Source organism: Nicotiana tomentosiformis, chromosome 9 (genome assembly GCF_000390325.3).
Source record: "Nicotiana tomentosiformis chromosome 9, ASM39032v3, whole genome shotgun sequence".
Lineage (NCBI taxonomy): Eukaryota > Viridiplantae > Streptophyta > Magnoliopsida > Solanales > Solanaceae > Nicotiana > Nicotiana tomentosiformis.
This window is the reverse complement of record NC_090820.1, coordinates 108,011,449-108,024,121: the sequence shown is the minus strand read 5'-3', so window position 1 is coordinate 108,024,121 and position 12,673 is coordinate 108,011,449. Positions and strand designations below refer to the sequence as shown.

Below are 12,673 nucleotides of genomic sequence, written 5' to 3'. Positions count from 1 at the left end.
CTCGTAGAAGAACCAGGTAATTCTATAATTCGTGCACACGAAAAATTGGACATCACACAAATCACCCCCTCCCCTTTTTGTGGTATTGAAGTATAAAAATATCATATTTGACTAGACACGATTTTTAAAAAAGAATTAAAGACTTATTTATGATTTTAAACATGTCTATCACAATATTTGTATCGGAATAAGACTTTTGAAATTTGTAATCTTATATTTTCAAAACATTTATGCACATAATTAAACACTTGTCACTAATGTTAAAGTAAAAAGGTTAAATTAAATTGCGTTCAAATTTAACAAGAGTATCTTTCCTTGCTCTGAGGAATGCCCGGTTTAACGAGAATTATCTTGTTGGTTTTTAGAGTCATCTCGGAATCTTTGGCTTATGCCATATGCTCCAAACTTGAATTCAACTTCCTTCTTCGCCAACGTCGATTTCTCACTCAAGAAACTAGCGAAAGTCCTTTCCTTCATTCTCTTTGAAGCTAAACTAATTAAAAATAAAATAAATTCATATAAATTAAAACTGAGGAAGTAGTGCAAACAAAGAATGAGAAATAAAACAAAATTTAGAAAGATAGCAAAAGGGAGAAGTGGATGTAATGTATAAAATTTTGACTTCTTCAATTTGAAGTTAAGGATTCTGATGTTACAATTCATCGCAAAGAACTAAGATGGGTACAATGAAGAACGACGTATTGACATACAAGTTGCAATGACCTAGAAAAGCTCATAATCGATCTTCAAGTATCTCACCAAAGGCGGAGCCAGAATTTCAAACTTATGGGTTCGAGATTTTAATCGTCTTAAATTAGTGGGTTCTAAATTAATAATTTATACATATTATAAAAATTTTGAGACAAATACAAGGTTCGAACCAAAGCTATTGGGTTCGACCGAACCCGCTCTCGGCGCTCTAGCTCCGCCCATGTGACTCTCACGAAGCCTTTCTACAAATGGTTTGGGCATCTTTCTCGTCTTGAATTCTTGAAGATAAAGCAAGATCTTTTAAACGATCTGGGAGCTTTTTCAGTTTTCCGCAGTTATCGATTATGAGATGAGAGAGCATGGGCGTGGCTGAATTTTGTGCCATCCATTCATTTAAGAAGAATAAGCTTGAGAGTTGTAATTGTTTGAGTTGGGGAAAACCTGAAGCAGAACAGACCATCTTTGTCCCAAGGAAAGCATCATCGCGGAGTACTAGACGCCTTAGATTACGAAGATTCTCTAATATTGGCATGGGATCTTCCTTTAGTTGAGTACTACTAAGAACCATCTCTGTGAATCTTTGTGAGATCATATTGTGTGGGGGAAGCTGGTCAATGTAACCTTCGAAGGAAAATTTTGGTGGACCTCCTCGGCACGTCAATAATTTCTGGAATACATTGTGCCTTGCTTCTGTGTAACAGTCAAAGTTCTTTATTTCAATGGATGAATGTAGCCATTTTTCTGGAGCAGTACTACTTGACATATGGTTGGTTATCGACTCAAGATCCTCAAGACTTTCTTCAACCTCTACATCTAGGTACCGGAGTTTTGTCAAATTGAAGAGATCCTGGATTTCACACAATTTGGAGGTGAAGTTCTTTAGTGTCTGAAGCTCTGCTAATCCATCCCATCGAAGTTTTTTCCCATTTTGCGCTTGGAATGCTCGTGGAAGATACAAATGTTGTAGCCTTCTCATTCTCCGCAACACATCTGGAATGATAATGTTGCATGTATCTTTGATTCTCAAATCAAGGACTTCCAAGTATGACAAGTTGCTAATATATGGCGACAACTCCTTTAGGATGCATCCTTCAAAACTCAGATACCTCAAGAATGGTAAAGCAAAAATGCCTCCCGGGATTTTTCCCTTACGAAAATCTATCCTGTCGAAATCAAGAATCCTTAATGCCTTAAATTTCTTAATATCCGACATTATGGATGGCCATACAGACTCTTCTAGTTGTTGATGCTCATGTGCCTTGATGATTCGGAGACTCCTAAGGTTTCGAGCTAATTCAGGGGTGACACGGGCATTATACTTCCCTAGATAAATAACAAGCCGGCGTGTATTACTAAAAGAAAGAGAAGGTTACCGGGTAAGATCTCCAATTTGTAAATCCATGACCTTCAAAATGTCTCCCTCTTCCGCTTTTGAGAGGCACATATCTCCCATTAGTCCAACTAGATGGCAAGACTTGAGCTCTATTATTGTCTGTCTCACACTGACCATACTCTTCTGTGCTAGACCCATCAAATGTTCTTGTGTTAAGTCCAACAGTGTCCTCTTGCTTCCACAATCCCCTTTTGAAATCAATCCCTCAATTGTCCATAAATGACACAACTTCTCTGGATCTATTTCTGGATCTTCTCTAAAATGGCCCAAGTAAAGAAAATATAGTTTTAGATCATCTGACAACTCAGCATAACTTGGAGCCATAACTTGAGAAAGATATGGCCGGGCATTTTTCTGTACCATCTCCCATTCACTTGCACTCTTTCCTGCTAATAGTTTTGCAAGTGCTATAATTGCCCCTGGTAAACCTTCACATAATTTTACCATTTCCCTACCCATTTTCTCCATTGCTGATTTCATTTCAGCTCCTGATAAAGAAAGACATGTTATCAGATACCATTTACTCTCCCATAAAAGTTACCCTACTCTATAAAATTAATATGTTAATATAAACGCATATCTAATTTATTTTTCTTCTTTTGCAATTATCCCAAAAAAAAAAAAATGTTTTTCAATTACTTGTCGTGCTTTTATATCTTTCAATTGTAACATCATATACCTGGTTCTGTCTCCAACCAAACTATCCTTTTAAGTAACTTCCAGCTGTTTTTTTCTGATAAAGGCCTCTTTTCATGTATATAAGGTGTCTGTTTTATACTTTTTGCTACTTCTCTTGCTCGAGTAGTAACCAGTATTCTACAACCTTTAGCTCCCACTGCCCCACGCAGCGTCTGCCAGTCTTCAGTTGAGCGTAGGTCTTCCAGAACAATCAAGCTCCTCGATTTTTCCAGCTGTTGGCGAACAAGTTCTGTCAAAACTTGTGCTGGCGTATCAGCATACTCTTCTACAGAACCCACAAATGACTCCATAGCATGTAGAAGTGCGTATTCGAGGATGAAGTTTTCAGATACACAAATGTTGAGGCGATGCTCTTTGAATTCGTCAACAACGCTGGTGTCATTACATATTGCATGAGCAAGAGCCGACTTGCCTGTGCCACTAAGGCCCCATATGGGAAGTACTTCGAACCTGTTTTCGTAACCCTCTGATCTATCTAGCAGAGCTCGTAAAATTGGCTCCTTTTTCTTTTTTCAGCCCAACTGTCTCGTCGTCTTGCTTGTATGCAAAGTTTTGCCTCCATTGTTGACAGTTGTTGTACCAGCTATTATTGCTTTTAAAATGAAAACCAGCGAACCGCTGCACGACTTCCGGCGAAGCAAAGTGGTTGATTTTGGCACACAAACTCGTGATCTCAGACATGGCTTTCTTCTGGGCACCACCACTATTGAGAATTTTGAAAGGCAAGAGCATTCCAGATGAACCTGCCGACCTGGATCTTGCCATTACACCATATGTTTGGACAACATCTTCGACGCGATAAACGAGCTCTTCAAATTCCTTCGCTTGGTCACTGGGCAACTGACCATCTGTTGTTAGCATCCGCTGCAAATTCTCCAGAGATTTAACTGAGTTGTTGATTGCTGTGTATGCCCCAATTACTTCTGTTTCTTCAGCCAAAGTTAACTGTCTAAGCTTTTTGATCGCGAAGACGAGGGCTAGTTTCGCCATTCCCTGGTCCTCAAAAATATTCCGCCCGCTTAAGAAATCAGCTTCTGTTTCTTCCTAAAATTAAATCTCGGATCAGTCTGCAACGAAGTCAACCGCGCGCACAATATCTCAAAAGAAAATTGAAAAATATGGGATAAGAGTTGATTCAGAAAGACTCGCCTGTTTAAAGAACTTTTTCTCGGGGTTTGGCTGCAGCAATGGATTGAGGTACTCTGCCTAGTTGCTATAAACTGCCTAAAATATATATTACTAGTGATATAACCCGCGACATTAGTAAATTTATATTATTACAAATTTAATTTAAGATAGAATAGATTAAAATTTTAATTATATATACTATAATTAATTTATATATTTGATAAATCACAAATATAAATATTTGTATTAGAAGTAGAACTAAGGTGAACTCAGAGGTGGACCCTGTATTTGAGCACAGCGGGGACACCGCGCTATCTTTAACATATATATAAGCTAGTAACGACAAAATTTATCATGCTAACTCTTTAAAAATTTAATGATTATGAGTGTTGATAAAAAAGATCTTTTAAACTATAAAATATTATACTAAAATAAAATCAAGATTAAATATTCATTAAACAGTTCAAGCAGATTCTAAGTCGTCATCGCTAAATAGACGGAGGTATGCTACTTTGCCCAGGTGATTTTTGAAGGCATAAGTATTTTGGAGTTTTTCTATCACTCTTTTTGGGGGGAAATTGACTTTTTGCTAATGGAATATTTTTTTCCCCTCCCAATTTTCTTTAGTCTTTTTATGTCTCTCTATTACCTTTTTCAACGTATAGAAAGACGTTTTTCAAAAATGTTTTTGACTATTTTATGTATAAGCTCTAAAGAACTAATCTTAGAGAGAAGCATGGTTTAAGACTTTTAAGAGAGAGATTTGAAGGGGGAAAGCTAAACTAAGTTTCGTATATGTACTAGTACTAAAATATTTTTGAACTCAGAAAAGATAAAAAAAGAGAACCAAATCCGGTCATCTTGAGAGGGAGGAACAAATGCTGCATGTAGGGGTGTTCAAAACCAAACCGAAATCGAAAATCGAACCGAAATCGAAGCTTAATGACTTATTGGTATCCGGTTAATGGTTTAACGGACGGGGAATAGATTAAAATTTTTTTATTAACGGCTTATCGGTTTGGGGGCGGATTATTCAATTTTCTTAACGGATAATTCGTTAACCCGTTAAGAATATATATACATATATATGTATATATGTATATATATATATATATATAACTCTATCTCTATGTTCTAACGCCTAATTCCTAAATAATCAGAACCCTTACGTACTATGCATCAGAAGATCCCAGGTTTGGTTTAGCTTAGCTTATTCTCCCACCCTACAACAAGATTGTTTAAGTTGTTGTCTATGGTTCACCTCTGCTTTTGTTTTTTTAAACTAATGTCTGATGTGTATGTTTAATAGAAGAACAACAGTGATGTGCCACAACTTTTTTCACTCTACAACACATGACATACTACATCATTCTTATGTAGGCGTTAACAAACATGTATGTTTGGACTCAATGTGTAATTTCCTATTCTGAATTTGTATGCTAGGCGGTTAGCAAACAATTAATGCACGCAATATAGATTGGATTAGGCCGATAAACTACCCGATAAGAGCTAAACCGATACCAATCCACCCGATATCTTATCGGGTGGCTAGCAGATTAATACATTTAAAAGCCGATAACCGTTAAGCCAAACCGTTAAGAGTAATTAACAGCCCAATCCGCCCGATAAGCAGTCCTAGCCGCATGTCAAACCAACCCAGCAATTCAGCTTTTGTCTTTGAGGGGCACATCAAATTTATTTAAGGGGTCCTTAATATATAAACAAATATACATACACAGTTTTTGCCGAACCTAATAGGTTGCGGTGACCCCTCTAGTGACCATGTAAGTCCGCCTCTGGGTGAACTACATTTCTCATTAGCAATATATATATATATATATATATATATATATATATATATATATATATATATATATATATATATATATATAGTGTACATGATATTAACACATGCGTTTAAGTATTTTAATATATTTATTTCGTTCGATAGTAGAACTTTTGTTTTTCTAAAAAAAAATTATATTAAAAAAACATGGTGATGAATTGAAATGTAAAGGAATTTAGAGAGGAATTTAGAGTTGACACTTGAAAGAAAACAAACCAAAAGAAAGAATAACATTTCCGTTAGATTTTCAGCCTTTTAGGTTTCGTGTGTAAAAAAAAATAGTCGATCAATTAAGCAGACATCCCACGTTATTAGTAGAGAATGAATCTCTTGTTGTAAAATGTTTTCTCTTGTTAATTGCAATATGCTCTGTTCTTTGCTACTTAGATTTTGTAGTTACTTCTGTCAATCTCCTATATTGCAATCAATTATAAAACAAAACAAATTGTAGTCCATCGTAACGATAAGACATTGTCAATATCAAACACATAAAATGAAGGGAAAAGAAGACATTCTTTTAACTACAATAATGAGTCATTACCTTTCACAATTTGGCAGAAGTTAGAAGCACAGTGCAACCAACAATTGAAGAAGCAGAAGGCATCGAATCAAAGAAAGATTAGAAGTGGGAATTGCCATTATACAATTCAGCCTCTCTCGGACAGTTGCACATGCATTATGTGTAACAGGCAAAGCCTTTGAGAGAGAACAAGATATGATTATTGGCATAATGTGATGAAAGAGAGAAGCAACGCTGAGACTTCCATTGAAATCAAAGAGACACAAACTTCTATTGAAGGAAAAAAGAGAAACCCTTCAGCAATTATAATGCTGCGAGTCGCAACAACAGTAACTAAATGGGATGAGAAAGTTGAAATAGTGGAGACAGGAAAAGTTGCAACGGTTTGACGTTTTACTAAATAAAGTAAATGAAAAAGTAAGGAAATATCAGTATTCTGAGGAGAAAGATAGTTTAACTTGCTGATTGTAGAGATAGATAGATTATTAAGACGGTGTTCCACTTTTTCAATTTAGATGAGTTAGTTTGATTTAACACAGAATTTAACAAAAAAAGAAGACTTTTGCAACTCGTGATCTTAAAAGCTTAAGAGGTAAAAGTTTTGTGGGTCATGATATTTGTGTGCTTATAAAAACTTCTCATTAAAGATAAAATTAGTAACATGAAGAATTTAAGTTGAATTATTTCCAAATTTAGAAATGTGTCATTTATTTTTCAACAGACTAAAAAGTAAAGTATCTCATCTAATTTGAAACGAAGGGAGTAATATATAATCTTAACCCCAAAAAATTAAAATAATTAATTTTGTATTTTAAGGTTCTATCCACACTATATTTTCGTGTATAATTTTGTATAAGGATGTATATGAGTTGCTTAAGCTTAAATAATAATAGTATGATTTTTTTCTTTTTGATGATTTTTTTAGCAAAAAATAAGCACGAAACATAGAAACATAAAAGAAAATACTGAAAAATGCAATCTGATTTAGAAATGAAAAACCAATAAATAAGAAAAAATATGTTGCAGGAATATGGGTGGTGGTGGTTGGGGGGGGGGGGGGGGGTGGGAATAAAAGATTGTTGGATAGAGATGGGTGAAATGTACAGATTTGCGAAAAAAGCAAGAGTGTTATGTATATAGCCTATATTTTGTCGGGTTACATGGTTGTAATATTTTTTCTTTGCTATGTAGATGAAATTTAGTGGTGCTGGGTTGCATTATTGTGCTAATACCACTAAAACAAATCAACCAAAATATTTACACAAATCCAAGGTGGTTAATAGAGCCTAAAATATCTAATTTCTCGTTACACTACTAGAAATCTGTCAAAATTCGTTCAAAGCATACCGATCGAAATTAGTCGGAATAAAAAAACCGACCGATGTCACAACGCAAACACATCTGAAATACACTCGAGGCCCCCGAGACCATATCCAACGACACAAACTAGTCTAAAAATATAATACGAACTCGCTTGCGCAATCAAAATACCAAAATAACCTCTAGAATCTCAAATCAGACGTCAAAACGCATGGAAATCGCAATGAACTTCAAGAATTTCTAGAACTGCAACCAAGCGTGCGAACCACATCAACTCAACTCAAATGATACCAAATTTTGCAGACAAGTTACAAATGACAAAACAGACCTATTCCAAGTTCCGAAACCAAAATCCGAGCCCAATAGCCTTAAAGTCAACCCATGGTCAAACTTAGGAAAATCTCAAACCTTTAAATGCCAACTTTCTACAATAAGCGCCAAAATGCTCCCGGTTCACCCGATACTCAACCCGAACCTACGCCCAAGTCTGAAATCATCATACGAACCTATTGGAACCTCCAAATCTCGATTCTGAGATCGTTTACTCAAAAGTCAAATCTTGGTCAACTTTTCCAACTTAAAACTTTCGAATTGAGAATTATTCTTCCAATCAACCCCGAACTTTTCGAAAATCGAAATCGACCACACGTTTAAGTCATAATACATGAAGTAAAACTGATCAAGGCCTCAAACTGTCGAACGACGTGCTAGAGCTCAAAATGGCCGGTTAGGTCATTACATTCTCCCCCACTTAAACATACGTTCGTTCGTAAACTTGCCAATAACTGCTCAAGAATTGTCCCAAACCACTATTTTACGCCTCGTGCACCTACCCGCGCCACCACGACTGATGTGAGCACATTAGCTCGAGCCAGACTGAGGATCCTTCCTTTTTCCTTGATCCACAAGCCTTAAAATCAAATTTCAACATCCGAAATTCCCTATGTGATCTGATTCTAGCATACGAATACCGTATCAATCTAAACCCATTGTACCAAATATGATTATGCATGTATGCTGAAACCACACCATACACCGCAAAATTCGTATGCCCGTAATAGCATCCTCCAACCATATAAGCTGCAAATTCACTAACCTGATACCAGTAGTATACCTCATAACACATATAAGCCCGGTCTCAACCCTCACAATACTGCAATGATGAAAGAGATGTGCAGAAACTCATAACCACCCATCAAATCAATAACTCGTGGAGTTTCTCCCCCTTGACAAGAACCGTTACCTTATTTTGACTGAATAATGACGTTTTCTCTTTAATATACCTTACATAAATCCGATTGTACTGATTTCAGATCCAATAACCTCGTCTCACCAAGTACAAGATGCTCAGGAAATAAGACACCTCAAACATTGACTAAAATCTCATATGACACCATCAATGCGCCAACAAGCTACAACTCAAATATGACATATAAGGAAGAACGAACTTTGGCAAAGAACTATCCAGCCCGCGTAGCGAATAAAACGGTCAAACAGATGCTATGAACCTATATTAGAAATGAGAAACGAGGCACACAAAATAAGTATAAGGAACCCACACATGATACCATTGTGTCGTGCATCCCGATCCAAACATGATACTCACGGTGGCGTGCCACCCGATCCAAACATAATACTCGTGGCAGCGTGCCACTGATCCATGGATAAAATCAATGCGAAAAATACCCATCAAGCCATAATGCCCAAACCCGCTAAATGCATGAATATCAACCACAAACACGTCAAATGCAGAAATACAATCCTAGGGAGACAGATAGCGCCATGCACTATATTGCTCGAGCTCGACTAGGGTGTAATAAAAGACAAGCTACACATGACCATAACACACGAGCGAATAAGCAAGCCGTCTCATAACCCACATGGCATAATAGAGTATAACATAGAATAGATGATGACATGAATAACATCCAACACCCGAAGACTCCTCCATAAGCAATGCTATGCTGAAAGAACACATCCGACCTGATGTAGATCTACTAGCGAACCTCAATTTCGATCATCCAAGAATAGGTCAATAACCATCCAAATATCCACAATGACCTTTTCATGACAAATACGATCAATCATCAAATTAGGAACAACTTCCACAGTCCACCACCAAAGGAATTAAGCGCCTATTAGTCATAACCTCTCCCATTGGCAACACCATTAAAATCTCCATACCTGATTTCAATCGCTAACAATCGAATGACTAACACGTCACACCTGTACGATCTTCCCGTGGGATATACCCCCACAACCTTTTCGCAGCAAGTAGTAAAATCTGAACATTAATGGCCATCGACCATGCTATTTCCATATTGCTAGTCAAACATCTGCATTTCAATACCTAACGCTTCTTCCACATAGCATACCATCCTCAAGTTGTTTGAAAATAGTGCAAGCATACTCTGAACATCTGAAATCCTCCCCTGCTACTTCAAGCTCATTACATTCTTATCGAAACCGAACAACAATTTTGATCCTCAACTTCCAATTTTTGTACCGCTCACTGCACCTTTTATGCCGCTACATGAGAGTCCAAGGATTTCATCATAAACCCTAAATCACCAGTAGAATAAATACTTCATTGGCTAGGACTCAAGTCTTATAAACCACCACTTATTTCAGAAGAACAATTGCAACACGCAACCGAATTCTTATAACCGCGGAAAACTTAGGACTCAAGTCGTGCCCTAATCCGCCATAACTCTTCCGGGACCCATTTACACATAATCAAGACCATCAGAATCAAATACCTCCAATTCAATCAAATTATGGAGGATGTCAAGCCCATAAGTATAGCCATGAAACACTTGTATTGCCTTACCACACCGAAGGAACCGATCATTCCCTTAACTATGCCGATCCAATCCACTACTAGGCTGACTCACATTATCTCAATTTCTTCTTGACTTGCCTTCAAAATCAATATCTCTATTCAATCACATAACTAATCCCAATCAACACTCATCCCGGGTGGCACAAATTGCGAGACCACATTGTTTCAATGCCCATAAGCCATTTCATACCCTCCTCATGCTGTCTACAGTAACTCCAACTGATACACCTGCGATGATTTGATCTTCTACGAATCTGAAGCTGTTTTCTCCATCTCTCGAGCATCGCAGACCCGATGACATTCATAGAAATAATTCAAGTCTCTTTAACACTTCGCTGCAAAGCTAATTCCTTAGCCACACGATGAACGCAAAAATTCTTAGACACCGCACTTTACTTCATGAACCCACTAGGACTATTGTTAAGAGTCACGCACTCTAACCTGGTCTCGAGTACATAACCAAACACTGGTGCTCCGTTAGCACATGAACACTTCCATAGAAGCAACCGAATGAATTCTTTTCCTTGTACATCACATCCACCAGAAGCATAAACTCTGAGTCATCCCAACACCTGCACATGATTTAATAAGGCGATATATATCACACATTCCTCAAGTCCTTGGTTCGAATTGCCCCTGATGTTTCCTTTTTGTAGTCATAATTAATCTACCAATGGACGATAACCAGACACTGTACAGGCACACAACCACGTGACCCAATCATAAACGATGGCTCCCCCACTTAGATTTACACTGCAATCACATAGATCCACACCCCACAACTACTTCTTCTTCCCAGTTACCACGATCGCACTCAATTACTCAGCCAACTTCTCGTGAGCTCTTGTTGCACCAATCATAACACATCCTGAATTATCAGCCACCATCGCACGCTCAAACTCCTAACAGTCGTACCATCTTCTTTAAGTGACCAAGCTGATATCGTAATATATGCATCCTATTGGATATAAGACAAGACTCTTTATATGAAGTTCATTAGGAGTCATTCAATCCCTAACCTTCTCACATGAGATAGCCCCCTGTGTAACCTCATATCGACCTCTTCCAACGTTATTGCTATAGTTTCATCCATCATGCAATCAATTAATCTCCCTAGATCCACACTAATCCTCTGGCCGTAAGAACCCTTTCATTAATTAACATCACTCGAAGGTCCAACAATATGGTTGAAACTCGAAGTTGTATTGCATCTAAAATGATAATCGAATACTTACATTTTCCTACATTCCAATCAATCCCTCAATGTCACGTCCAAAATTCCTAAGCACAGATACCACCTCGAGGATTATCTCCCTCGAACCATCAATGCTGAAACCGCCGATTCCATCCTGAAGTCACAACACACCGCCATCTCTGATAACTTCATCGTAGGTATTATCTCACAACACTGTGCCAAGAGGCAAACAAATGAAGACCAACATACCGTTGAGCCTCTGTGCATTCAATCAAAGATGGTGATGCCACAATGTTAACAAGACAACAACAACAACAACGACCCAGTGAAATCCCACTAGTGGGGTCTGGGGAGGGTAGTGTGTATGCAGACATTACCCCTACCCCGAGGGAGTAGAGAGGTTGTTTTCGAAAGACCATCGGCTCAATAAGACGAAAAGAGATAATATCAGTATCACCAATAGAAACCATAGGAAAAATTACATCATGAAAATGAGAAAGTAGATACAAAGGAAATGCGATAAAAAATACATAGACCCGACACTATAGTAAACAAAGGAGTAGTAAGACACAACATTGCCACCAGCTGACATCGACAAAACCCCTACCAGACTAGCCTCACAAAGGTACAAAGTAAGGGAGACTCAACTACCTCCTAACCTACAACCCTAATACTCGGTCTAACCACCGCTTTGTAAAACTTACCTTTGAGTATCGGTGGCACTCTTTTATCACATAAGACTCCAGATTCTAACCTCCACTTCATCCACCCCATCCCAACACAGTGTGTGACATCCTCATCAATCTTCCCTCGCCTATGGATAACCGACCCAAGGTACTTGAAATTCCCTCTACTTGGTATGCCCTATGATTCAAGCCTCACTTTCACGCCCACTTTCCTTGGTTCAGTGCTGAGCCTACAATCCAGGTATTCCGTCTTTGTCCTGCTCAGTTTGAAACCCTTTGACTCAAGGGCCTGTCTCTATACCTCCAACCTCTCATTAACACTGGTTCACGACT

At 37.8% G+C, this 12,673-nt stretch overlaps 1 pseudogene; it reads right to left on the bottom strand.

The window, feature by feature from the left end:
• Positions 1 to 603: 603 nt before the first annotated feature.
• On the bottom strand, positions 604 to 4,050 carry LOC104098346 (disease resistance RPP8-like protein 3; annotated as a pseudogene).
• Between the last annotated feature and the right edge of the window lie 8,623 nt (positions 4,051 to 12,673).